This window comes from Sceloporus occidentalis, unplaced genomic scaffold (assembly GCF_023333645.1).
Source record: "Sceloporus occidentalis isolate IW3139 unplaced genomic scaffold, rSceOcc1.0.p SCAF_34, whole genome shotgun sequence".
NCBI classification, from domain to species: domain Eukaryota; kingdom Metazoa; phylum Chordata; class Lepidosauria; order Squamata; family Phrynosomatidae; genus Sceloporus; species Sceloporus occidentalis.
Genome location: NW_028317014.1, coordinates 373,943 through 386,179, shown reverse-complemented (window position 1 = coordinate 386,179; position 12,237 = coordinate 373,943). Strand labels below are relative to the sequence as shown.

The 12,237-nt window shown below is 38.5% G+C and overlaps 1 protein-coding gene across 1 annotated transcript in view; it reads right to left on the bottom strand.

Annotated features, from left to right (window-relative positions):
• LOC149298104 (short transient receptor potential channel 5-like) overlaps nt 1–12,237 on the bottom strand; it is a 78,109-nt gene that overhangs the window by 64,416 nt on the left and 1,456 nt on the right. The window lies entirely within an intron of this gene.

Sequence of the window (12,237 nt, the reverse complement as noted above, 5' to 3'; positions counted from 1 at the left end):
TAACATTGTAAGACACCTGTAAAGAGCAAATTATTTAGTACTGAAGCTGATCTGAGCCTTAATCCATTTTCGATTAACTTCATATCCTGGCACAAACAAAACAACATTCTGTTCTGCTGTTCTCCACAAAGCACAATAACAGAGCTAATTAACAGCGAAGGTAGACTTAACAACTCTCTCATGATATACTCCTGCGTAATCCATTCAATCCTTTTGGACATCCTGCAAAATACACTCAGTAGTTTAGCCCTCAACGTCACTGTTGCAAATTGAACCTAATTATTTATAGAAAGACTTCTTGGGTTTTAGGCAGAAAATATGTAACCTGCCCTGTCAGGCTTTAATAAAGACAAAACAAACAACAGTGTCCACATCTACATATGTACATTTGTGAAAACGTCTCGGGGTAAGCTACCCTCTTCTTTGGGAGTGGTTTAGTTATGGGAGAGCCACGTTTGGTATATTGGCTTTGGATCTGAGCCGTATCCACAATAGGATAAAGGTAAGAGATGAGGAGAAAAGGGTAGATGAAACAGTGGAACCTTTTCTCACTACCAAATAGATGGTGTGTTTGTATTTTAAAAGTGTGTGTAAGTTATGGCAAGTGTGTCTAAGGGCAAGTAAGCATTTGGCTGCAAGGGCCACCATGAGCCAGTATGTTTGTGGGTAAGAACAAGAGTAATTGTGTATGTATGTGTGTATGGGTATGCATTTGTAAGGGCAGTGAATGTGTATATGTGTGTATATTGACAGTTTATCTATACCTTTACTGTTTCAGGCCTACAAGGATTAGAATGTTCACTCTAGCACATATTGAACTATTTAGTATTTCTTTTAATGAAAAAAAATAATAGTGTCCTTCGCAACTGTAAAAAAGTCCACCATGAACCATGCCCAGGCCTATCCCTGGTTAAAATAGGTGTGTGTCAGTACATGGTGCTTCAATTAATGTATGTGCGTTTGTGTGCAATGCTAAAGTGTGTGGGGTGTTAGAATGAGCATGTGTAAAGGTGGCAGTGTACAGTGTTAAACTGGTTTTAGACTGAGTGTGTGTTTGCATATAGTGTTAGATTGTAGTCAGAGAGGCGCTATGCAGAGTGACATGCAGAGCACTGATGAACAGCGAGTAAGCTGTACAGGGCAGAGGGAAAAGCAATTATAGCATGGGAACCAGGGGAGACGGATCATCCCCCAGGAAATCATTCGGGGAGGGATGGTTAATGGAGGAATCCCCCTCAGATAAACTTGCAGGGCTGAAGGAAGGTAGAGGCGAGAGAGGTACTCGCCTAGGGAGCAGCTGCGAGGGGGCACACAGCCGCCCGACCAGCAGCTGTAGCCTGCAGGACTGGTTGGGAAGATCACAATGTCCCTCTAACCTGCCCAACATTCTTTGCTTCCTGATATGATATCATTTCACCACGCTCTGCATCAATAGCCAGTGCATAGTGATTAGGGAGCACTAAAGCAGAGGTCTGGAATGACAGACCTCGTGCTCCCATGACAGGATGGAGGATGGAGTATTAGAAAGGTAAGAGGTTGGGAAAAAGGGGTGTAAGGGCAGTGTATATATGTGTGTAGTTCTAAGCTTGTGTGTGTGTATGGACAGGTGTGTGTAAGAGCAGTATATGTATTTGTGTGTTTGTAAGCTGGTGTATGTATGTGTGTGTGTAAAGGCAGGGGTGTGTAAGGGCAGTGCATGCGTATATGTGTGTTTATGGCCAGGTGTTTGTAAAGGCAGTGTGAATGGGCAGTCATGTGTAAGGGCGGAATTTGTTTATATATGTGTTTATGGACAGGTGTGTGTAAAGGCAGCGTGTAAGTGCAGTGTATGTGTGTTTATGGACAGGTGTGTGTGTGTAAAAGCAGCATGTTAGGGCAGTGTATGTGTAAGACTCAGGGGCAGGATTGAGGAGAATGCTATCCCCCCAGATTTCCTACGCCCATGCCTGGATGTGTTCACAATGTACACCTGAATCAGCTGTCCCTGCAAAAGAATATTCCTGCGGTTTAGTGTAATGTTACATGCATTTGCAAACTTCTGTATTAGTGAATATAAACAATTGTTAGTATGCAAGGATATATCATTTTTAGTCCATTCCAGTCAGTCATGTCAACCCTTAATTCAAATGGCCACTCAACTTCTTAGTAAATAAACTAATTAATCCTTAGTGTGTGCAGATAAATAATTTCAGGGCTAACAAATTGTGGTCTTGCCTAAGCATGATGCATGATGATTACATCAGACTCAATCCATCAAAGAGTACATAGTATATATAGTATAAAATAGAATCAGTTTCAACACTGGTACATTTGGGCATGAAAGCAGTCAACTCCAAGAAAATCCATCCATTTGTATCTTGTAATTTCTAATTTTTTTCATGATGTCAACATGTGGCTTTTTTTTCTTTCTGCTATAAAACAATGCTGAAAAGTCTTATTTTATACTGCAGTTTGGCTGTGGTTGGCTGCTTTCCTGCAGATCAACACCAGGGAGCCTAATTTATTTTTATTCTGCAGCTTCCTTTGCTTTGTTATTGGACAGATTTTAATTGAAAGTCACTGCACATGGGTTACCTAACAACAGCTACATATTGCAGGTAATCTCTAAAGGCAGCATGAATAGTTAACATTATGTTTTGTGTTTTCACTTAGAAAATAAAGAATACGAAGACGAGTTACATGTATACATAAAATCTCTTATTTCTAGGAGGCATACAGTTATGGTCACCCTTAAATATTTTGAACATAATGTAGAATATTTTAAGAAATAATTGGAAACGTACCAACTTTGTTTTATTAGAAAGGTATTCAACACCAAATGACATGTGGTGATTTCACAGAAACATAATATATGACCTAGACAGCATTTTTGCTTGCACAACCCTTGGTGACAATGACAGCCCCCAAACATTTCTTGTAGCCATCTATAAGCTTCTTGCACCGATCTGTTGGCAGTTAATCCTGACTATTCCATTCGGAGGACCCATGATCTTTAACTCCAACCTAGTTTTCCAACATTGGGTTAAACATTATACAGTCAAATGCCTTGGTAATCATCTGATTTCACCATTTCTTTAATACATTCAAGGCCTCTGTACCAGTGGCAGCAAAGCAGCCACACAACATTATGGTCCACCATCATATTAAACCATATTGTGTTCTTTTACTTTTAAGCATCATTTTGTCTTTTACAAACATATCATTGCCGTGCTAAGGAGCCCCACTTTAGTTTCATCTATCTATAGAACATTTTCCCAGAATGATTGTGGTTTTGGTAGGTATTGGAAAAAAATTGTGACTTTTTTATGTTTTGGCTTTCAGCAGTAGGCTCCTCCTTAGCCTTCAGCGGGAACACTTCTTGGTTTAACGTGTTGTTTATGGTATAGGTTAAAATCTCAGATTTCTCCAAGTCAGCCTAAGCTGTGTGGATGTCGTATGTGGTGTTTTTCCACAGTTACCACCCCCACCCTCTGTAGTGGACATGGATTGCATCATCCATTATTAGTGATTCACCTCACAGACTCAATATCTGTATCTCCCTTTGGGTAAACCACTACCCTAACTGGTGCATACATTATCAATTATATCTATTGTTTAAGCATTACCTCTACCACCAGATAGCACTAGAGAGTGAGTGTTGATGTGTACATCTGTTGTTTATCTGAGACCATGGATGATGGCTGCCTACATGAAAAGTAATGTGGGCTATACCAGGAACAAAGGGATGCCAGTGTGGGCATCCTGACTAGTCTGCAGCTATGTAGCCCCATACGCAACAAACTGCGGTGCACTGTGTGTTCTGACACCTTTCTATCAGAACCAGAATTAACTTTTTTCTGCAATTGTAGCTACAGTAGCTCGTCTGTTGGATTTGACCTCACTGACCAGCCTTCACCCCTACGTGCATTGATGAGCCTTGGTCGCCCCTGACCCTGTTGCGGGTTCACCCCTTTTCCTTCCTTGGACCACTTTTGATAGGTACTGACCACTGCAGACAGGGAACATCCCACAAGAGCTGAAGTCTTTGGAGATGCTCTCGTCCAGTCGTCTCGCAGTTACAATCCGGCCCTTGTCAAAGTCACTCAGATCCTTATGCTCCCCCATTTTCCTGCTTCTAACACATCAACTTTGAGGACAAAATGCTCTTGCTGCCTAATATATCCTACCCACTGACAGGTGCCATAATAACAAGATTATCAGTGTTAGTTGCTTCACCTGTCAGTGGTCATGATGTTATGGCTGATATATGGCTGTAGGGAGCAGAGAGAATTTGGATGTGATAAGGGTGGGTAAGCTGGTCAAAGCAAAATTTGCACTAAGCCAAAACTGATCCAAACTATGGTCCAGCTCAACTCATCTCTGCAAACGAGCTTTGCCGTGACCTTCACAAGGTTTCCTGCAGAGGCACGGAGAGCTCAGTGAATTGTCTCCATCAACGGATTTATCAGCAAATAGAGCATTGTCAAATAGAGAAGAGTATTGTTAAATATCACACATATATGTTTTATGGATAAATAGGGGTTTAAAATGTGGTATTCTATATCATTAATACCTTACAAAACTGATACATGGTGATGGGTAGATGGTGATACACCTCCTATGGGTGAGCCTGGGATCATAAAAGTCCAACATTTGCCCTCATGTGTACTTAGTCCAAGCCACATGCTTGCACCACTTATAATGCCAGCAGTGTTTATTTTAAATAGGGTTCCTTTTAGGAAAAGGTCTGCATGAGGACATCTCTCCACTAGCCTGCACTTGTCCTCAGTGTACATAAGACACTGCAAATACAAAGTTATATGATACAGCACATTCAGAACAGTCCCACACAATGCTGACAAGCAGCTTAGGCTAAGAAGATCATAGCTAGAAAGGATTTAGAAAGAAAGCTGCTCTGGGTCAGACCCAGGGCAGTGTCCCAGTCATCCCCTCCCAGACTTGCCTTTTCTTCTTACTGTGTCCCCTCTATGTACAGACCACAGGACATCATATTATATCTCACCTCTCCGCCTTAAAGGTTGTACAGGATAATATACCATGCAAATCTGTGCTGGTCATTGTACACCCATGGTGTAAACTGGCCAAGTACAAGGGTCATATGTCCACTGACTGACCCCAAATGGAGTGATCTCCCCTTGAAAAACCATGCAGTATATTAAGAGGCTTGCTTGCTAAAGTGATTAAGGCATGCCTTTGCCCTGGAGCATATTCAACTATGCTGATGACAGCAGGTGCCCCAAGTAATAGTAAATAGATTTTAGTGATATGACCTGATTTAGAAATGTGATTATTAATGCAAACCAGATTACTAAAACTCTAGAAATATAATTCAAGCCTTGAGAAAGTACTTAACGACGTCTTGTTGCCTTAATGAATAAAAGTCACAAAAGCCACAGGTTTCAATATTTCAAATGATTTAATATGCATAATTAGAGATGGTGAAACTCTTATAAAAACCTAGGTTTAACAGGAAGCAATACAAGATCTACTGCGCTTGCTTTGAATATATAACCTCTACTCTACTCTACTTCCACAGGGAGATACAGTCCTGTGCAAAAGTTTTAGTCAGTGTGAAAGAAATGCAGTAAAGTAGAAATGCTTTAAAAATAGACATGTTCATTTTAGTTAAAATCTAAATCAAATCAATATTTGATGTGACCACCCTTTGCCTTTGAAACAGCATCAGTTCTTCTAGGTGCACTTACACAAAGTTTTTCAGCAGGTAGGTTGATTCAAACATCTTGGAGAACTAACCACAGTTCTTCTGTGAATTTAGGCTGCCTCAATTGCTTCTCTCTGTTCATGTAATCGCAGACAGACTCGATGATGTTGAGATTGTGGTGGATCTCTGTGGGCGCATACTTACTTTACAGCAATTTTTTCAAACCTGCCTAAAACTTTTGTACAGTACTGTATCTATCTGTAACTGTAACATCTAAGACCCTGTGGGAATATAACTCCTAGAGTGCTCTGCCAGTCAAACAAAAATCTAGATTACTGGGTTACATTGCCTGGATTCTGTCTAGGACATACATTCCTCACCTAAAATAACGTCACCATGGGTACTAAAATATTTTGAATGGAAGACCATACTATTCTGTTTCTACATTTTTATAAAGCTCTTTTTCTGTGATTATAACTACCTTGTTATTCTACTGAACCTATATCAACCATTTAAAATGAGACCCTAAAATGTTACATAAGAGTTTCACTGCAAATACAACATTCTACCTTATCCCTGCTAAGAAAATCCTGTACATGATGCCCATGCCACAAACAAGAATTACTTCATTTACGTACATAGCTCAACGGGTAAATTATTTATGTAATTACAGAGGCACTGTGTTCTCAGAAGCCATCTAATTCCAAATAAATGCAGCCCCTTGAGTGCTTAAGAGTTTATTTTTCACGATAAGTGATGTTTGTATTCTATTATATGGTGATGACTGATTCATTTTTTTTATTCCGCTAGCTCTTGAAATGTAATTTATAAACACAGTTGGGAATATTCACAAAGGAATATTTTCATTGCGTATCTATCCCACGGCTCTAATGATGTAAAAATTTAACCCCCTTGCTACTTGACGGGCTAGCAATGTTTTGCTAGTGTGTTTCTTCCTTAATACTGAGTCCACATAAAGGTTAATTTAACGCTGGACAAAGCAGTCCAAAGCTGAAAGCCTTCCAGCTGCAGGTGACGATCCCCCCTGTCTGACCTTAGGTTTATTACCAAAATGTATGGAGTAGAAAGCAAAACGAGGATACTTTCTTAGGGGTCTATTCAACATTTCAAGGATTGGAGGATTACAGGAGAGTAGTTGCTGGCATCACCATCCATTGTGAATGATCTGTGAGCTCTTCCTGCAAGAAAAGCCATGTTGGGCTTGAAAAATGCATAGTTAATGTGAAGCGATGTTTTTAATGTCACCACTCTGACTTAATCATAGATAATAATGGATATTCCTTCTTGCACGAGAATCTAACTAAGGTTATAAACAAGTCAGAGCTCATCTACAAACTCCTTGTATTATTGAGCATGCCTCCAAGGTCCTATGGCTATCGATCCATGGTAGTAAATCAGTGCTCTTATCAGACTGAAACTCTGAACTCTGGGGCACGTATCACACTAAAACACCCTGGATGTTATAATGTTATTGGGAAGCTGGGAGTTCTTCAGTGTCACAATAGTAGGAACAATTATATAAAATACATGGTTGTTTCTTTAGATTTGTGATTCCTCTACTATGTATGCAGAATGCTACATTTTAGTAATCCATACAGAATGGAGCACTTTAGGAAACCCATGATGATGCTAATCTGGTTTGCTGCTTTAGGAAAAAAGAAATGACAAAATAATAAAAAGAAGATTGAAAGTGTATTTCTAAAGAGCTTAGCATATATACTTGCTGTAATTCTCACTTGAATACTGAGGCTTTAAAACTCTATTCAAACATTAAATAGTGAGTTTTACAGTTTATTCTATTTTTCAAGTCTTGGCTGCAGGAATTAGACAGGGCACTGAATGAAAACCTTACCAGTAAAAATGTACATAATTTGTGATTCATTTTTCTCCTTCCCCTTGTCATCTATATAGCATATAAAAAACAATTCTGTTTATAATAAAAAGACATATGTATAACCATATCTGAGAAAAGTCTTGATTTTCCACAAAGCCTCTCGGGCCCAATAGCAGTTTCCCAGACACGTAAGTAGTACTAGGGTGGAAGAAGCTGTCTGAATGTCTTTCTACAGTCCTGGGCAGTTTCCTGCCCATCTAACCTAAACCTAGAGATCGTTCTGTCTTATAACTTGTGGTAGGGAACAAAACGGTAGGAAAATAATATAGTGGATGAGGATTATAAATACTTTAACCGGACTGGTCGTAATGAATAGTGGCAAAACCAATGTACCAGGTAGGCCTAGAAGAGGGCTCCCTGTGTAAAAAGAGATGAAAGACAGAAAAGAGAAGAGAAAAAAAGGGGAATGAGGGAATGAAACAAAGAAGAAGGGCACTGGTTATAAGACCAAACCTCCTTCAACAACTCCAGGCCAATAGCCTATTGACCTTAGCATTTATTACATAACAACAATGAAGGTAGAATTATGGAATTTGTGTCTGTGCAGTAGCCAGGCAAAGGTTTCTACACCCCGCCCTACAGAGTTTTTGCTCATATAAAGATGATATCATTTACTTTAATGCAAGACCTTGATGTCTGAAAAGTGCTAGTTTGTAATAACACCTAATTTAGAAATCTATAGCTGGCTACATCCAGCCCTGTGTGTGATAAATAAAGCAGTCTTCATTTTGGTTATACCCTACACTGAGTCTCGGCTAGTGTCTGGGAAACCGGGGAAAGAGTGTGTTGTCCCAGGCTAAGGGAGCACAAGTCAGCGGAGGTAGTCGGTTGGACTATCCCGCTCTGTAACAATCGGCTTAAAATATATGATCTGTAACTGTGTTGTATCACCAGACTTGAAAAGCATATGTACCAATCGCTTCCTTGTATATTAAATAGAACTGAAGCATCCTGATCACAATGTAGCCAATTTGGACACGTTAAATGTTGCTTTCCTGTGATTGCTGGAATAGTATGAGTTTTGCAATGGTGCAAAACCAGAAACACATATACCGTATTTGCTCGATCTTATATTCGAGGTCATCTTCTAACCAGACCTCAAATAGAGGTCTGACTACAAGACTAAGATCCAGATCCTCCGCAGCGCAGCAGGGGACCTGTATCCTCCTCTCTGGCAGACAACCTCTGCTGCTGCCGACACTTCCTCTGGGGCTTCTATGACGGACCGCCGGCATCACATGACCTTCCGGTCCTCATAAATAGAAGCCCCGGCAGAAGTGCCGGCAGCAGCAGCGGAGGTTGTCTGCGTGCATTGCACAGACCTCCACCTGCTGGCCCACTACACACCAAGGAATCTGAAGCACAGGGCACATGTCTAGGGGAGCACTGGTAAGTCGGGGGAGGGTAACAGTGGCATATGGGGTGGTATGAGGGCTTTCTGGAGGCAGAGTGACATATAGGGGTTAAAAGGAATATCAGGGAGGCAGAGTGGCATATAGGGGTGTATAAGGCATATCTGGGGCAGAGCGGCAAATACGGGGTCAAGAGGCATATCTGCGAGGCAGAGTGGCATATAGGGGGTATAAGGCATTTCGGGGGGCAGAGTGGCAAATTAGGGGGTATAAGGCATATCTGGGGGGCATATGTGCATAACTGTGGGCAGGTTGGCAAATAAAAGGAAATTTAAAAAAATGCATTTTTCTGAATCATAGTTTTTATTAAATATGAAAAAAATTGTTTACATGTGAATTCATATTTGCTAGTAAAACTTTTTTTCTTATAGGTTAGTCTTATATTCACGTTTTTTCCTAAATTAATATTCAGATTTGGGGGGGTCGTCCTATAATCAAACAAATAAAGTATATATTACAGTAGTGTTGCCTTGTTTTATTTAATAGTGGCAGTTTACTGCGGCAACCATTGGTTGGTTACAATTATGCCTTTGGACTATTAAATGATACATGTATTACTATATGGATTATAAATTTAATTATACAGACAGTTGGCAAGTTGGTATGTTCACTGCAAATTGCATCATTTTACATACCAGATGTTCAACATAATAATGATCAGTGAGAAATATGTGATAATCACACTAACTTTATGTTAAGATTAACAATGAATTAACCCCATAAAATCTATTACAAAAATATTCATGATAAGAGGGGTACCTAGGGAACGTATTTTAGTGAGACTTTGGAAATGTACTGTTTTTATGACGTAGAAAAGAAAATCTGCTGGAAAACTGGTAGAGGATTAGCCAAGGAAATTGTTTCAGAAAATTATACTGTAGTTGCAACTTTCTCAAGGATGCAACGGAGTTGTAAGTAGTGGTTAGAGAAAAACAATTATAATGTATGTATATGATTCATAGCGATGTGTATGCTATGTGTCTTTAGTATTATGGTGGGTTATCTAATGATTTTGGTGTGTGTTGTCAAAGGTTATATGAGTTCAGATCTTAAACACAATTCTGCAAACTCATCAAATCACTTGTTCACTTGGTTAGTGTCTAATTCAAATGAGCAACATCAGAAGGATTGCTTAATAGGACACGCTGGCTGTAATCATCCTATTTGGCCAGAATTCAAAGTGTAAATTATTATAATGCAGGACTGCCACATTTCTAACACTTACAGTATGATGTCAGCCCTAATTGTGCCATGTTTTCTGTTTAATAAATGAATATATGTGACCATTTCCATATAACAACAATGAAGCACAAGTAGAAATTTCAAATTGGCTGTGACAACTATTGCTTTTTATTAAATGAAGTTGATTAATATATCAATATCTCTGGACACCTCTAATGGGGGCATCAAAAAGACACTTGTTACCAAGCAGAGATTTCTAGAGACTGCTTTTCACCTTGATAATACTTCTCCATATTGACATTACTCAGCCAAATATGTCAAGACGTTAACATTTACTCAATGGCAAAACATGTTAACAAATCTGAGGATCAGTTCATCCAGTGCTATGTCTCAATATACTATATAACATTTAATCTACTCTAAATGCACTGGCAGCTTAACTGAAAAATATAAATGGGAAGAGATACATTAAATAACAAATACTATTGGTTTTGGTTACAAAATTCAGTTGAAGCTGGTGACTTTTATTGGGCCAATATAAACAAAGGCGCAAAATTACTTAGAATTTTAGGACCTCAGAAGTCAGATGGAATCCATCCAAAGAAGAAACTTCTGAGATCAGGACAGCTTATGTAACACTATATTTATTAGGCCAATAAACGGTATCAATTTCCACTAAAGACAACGTTCTAACATGGCTATATATTTTATAAACACATTGTTACAGGAACATCAAAGGGTGAATAGAAAACACATCACAAGCAATAATTTTTTCTTGCAATAACCAACTTATTTATATCATAAAGGGAAGATAGAATTTATTGCATTAGCCCCTAATTTATCCCAATGGAAGGGATCTCTTAGGATTTCCGGGCTATGAAATCTGAGTACATTCATTAAAGTGATTTTAATGTAATCTCCTGAAATTAATTATCATAGTGTTACACTCTGGCATAAGAAATATGTAAATACAGCTGATAAAATGACCTCATCATTATGAGTTATTCATAAATGTTAACTCAATAAATGCTTAAATAGTTTAGGACTAAATAAATGATAAGTGATAATTCACAGGTGCAACAAATCTCGTCAGAGAAATGTTAAGATAAGAAAAAGACACCAAAGAATTATAGCAGATGAATGTACATGAACTCAAGATGCATGGAGTAGAAAGGAGAGATGAATATAGTAAGGGAAGCTTTTAAAACATCAATAACTCTTTAAAAACAAAACAAACCAAACAAAAAAACATAAAAGGATATATTATTTTGGCTGATTTTCCTTTAGGTTGGTAATTTATTTGCCATGAGAACAGCTGGGCATGAGACCCAATGTACAGGCTAAACAAAGGACTTTGACCAACACAGAGACACAGTGGCACATATACAGTCCATCTTTATCATGTCCCTCCAAAAAACCTCTCTAAATCATATGTTTGAGAGCCCTCATAGAAACATACTGGATGGTAGATAGGAAAGAGAACTTACATCTTATTAGGTCACTGGTCTTGTCTTCCTTCAGGATAGCTGTATGCATATGCCATGCTTAGTTAGATTTCTTCACTGTATTAAGTTCTACCACTTCTGCATGAAAGTCCTTACATTACTCCTAAGCCTCTGATCCGTTAGTTTTAGATTATGACCTCTTAAAATAGTATTTTTTGGAAATATACAGCCACCAGTGCTTTGTTAAATCACTTAACATTTTAAAAATTTTTGTATTTCCACTGCCTTTTCTTTCATCTCGTTCTTCTTTCTTCTATAGTTATATATATATATTCTCATATTTTTGTTACACAAGCAACATGTCTAAATTAAATACATAGACTATAGTCATAATACACAATTGTGTTTCCACAAATGCCATTATCCATTAGTTTTTCAGATACTTAATTGAATCAGTGCACTTTCCTGTTTCTAGTTATGCTAAAAAAATCGCACTTAATCAACAACTTTAAATTATGCCATATTTACTAAGTTCTGATCGTGCTTGTTAGTGATCCCACTTTTCCTACAATATGTTACCAATATGTTACCATTTAAGCAAACAAAGTCAGTTTTGATTAC